At 44.1% G+C, this 1,586-nt stretch overlaps 1 pseudogene; it reads left to right on the top strand.

Moving 5' to 3' along the window:
• The first annotated feature begins 205 nt into the window (after window positions 1–205).
• LOC109701978 (olfactory receptor 6Z7-like) lies at window positions 206–917 on the top strand (annotated as a pseudogene).
• Window positions 918–1,586: the final 669 nt, after the last annotated feature.

The following is a 1,586-nucleotide window of genomic DNA, read 5'->3' as shown; positions in this document are numbered from 1 at the left end:
GCAAATGTTATTCTCAGAATATTCCAATGGTTGAATTCTTTCTGCAAGTGTGAGTCTTAAATCCAAGGTCATCTCCTGAATGGACAGCAATTCTCTCTCAACAGCTAATTTCCACCAAATCAGGAGGGTAAAGTTGCTAGAGTCTCCAGGTGCTGGGAACATCCTTGACTACTATGCCTGTGCAGAACAAATGTTCACAATTTTCTTTGTCTCTCCACAGATGGAGACGTCCCTGGAGGTGACCAACATGACCAGGGTCCAGCAGTTTGTCCTCCTAGTGTGTCCACTAGGCTGGAGGTAAGGGATGCACTGTTCACTGTCTTCCTCATGCTCTACTTGCTGCCCTCTTGGAGAACACGCTCATCGTCTACCTCATCTGCACTCACAGTGAACTCTGCAAGCCCATGTACTTCTTCCTGGGCCACCTCAGCTGCCTGGAGATGTCCTATGTGTTGGTCATCATGCCCACCCTGCTGGTGGGGCTGTGGACTGGACCCTACCATATTTCCTTCATGGTCTGTATGACCCAGCTCTTCTTCTTCATAGTCCTCATTTGCACAGAGTGCACCCTCCTTGCCTCCATGGCCTATGACCACTATGTGGACATTTGCTGCCCACTGCATTACCCACTGCTCATGAGGCCCCAGGTCTGCCTGGGCTTGGCCTTGTCCTCACGGTTGGGCGGGCTGGTGGTCTCAGTGGCCAAGACCACATGCATTGCCAGCCTGTCATATTGTGGCCCCAACATCCTCAACCAATTTTTCTGTGACGTCTCCCCTCTACTCAACCTGTCCTGCACCCACGTGGCCCTCACAGAGCTAGTGGACTTCATCTCTGCCATCGTCATCTTCTGTGGCTTTTATTCCAAAAAGTCTGACAAATTTTTTTCTCAAAAACACATGTGCCAGAATATTTAATGCTTGATTGTCTGTAATGAAAAAAATCAGACACAACCTGAATGTATATTATATTACATAAACTATCAGTTTTATGTTATAACATGGAAATAGAACCAAGGTACAGGTGTCAAATTAAAAAATCAAGTAAACAACGGTTTAATTTTTTGCTTTCCATTTTGTGAGCTTTTCTCACTTTTCCTGAGGTCCAGTTGGCCATAAAAATTTAACATATTTGAAGTGCATAGTGTGAAGATTTGACATACATACACACTGGGATGTGATTACTACCAAGCTGACTTTCATCTTTCTCATCACATTTTTACCCTTTTTTGTGAGACTACTTTAGGTCTGCCTTCATGTTGAATTTCAAGTATACAAGAGTTGAAATAGCTATTATTAATATAGTCACCATGCTGTGCATTGTACTCAGAGTTCAGTTTTCCTACAATGTCAAGTTAGTACTCTGTCCAGCATCTGCCTGTGTGCCCTGCTGGCACCCCAACTCCTGGGAGCCATCATTCTATTCTCTGCTTTTGTGCATTTGACTTTCTTAGATTCTATACATGAGATTGTGTCATATTTGTCTTACTCTGTCTGAGTTATTTCACTAAACATAATCTTCTCCAGGTTCACCCAGGTTGTCCCAAAATGCAGGAAATTCCCCTACTTAAGGTAGAGCAATCCAGT

This window comes from Castor canadensis, chromosome 16, assembly GCF_047511655.1.
Source record: "Castor canadensis chromosome 16, mCasCan1.hap1v2, whole genome shotgun sequence".
Lineage (NCBI taxonomy): Eukaryota > Metazoa > Chordata > Mammalia > Rodentia > Castoridae > Castor > Castor canadensis.
Note: the sequence above shows the minus strand (reverse complement) of the source record. Positions and strands in the feature narration are given on the sequence as shown.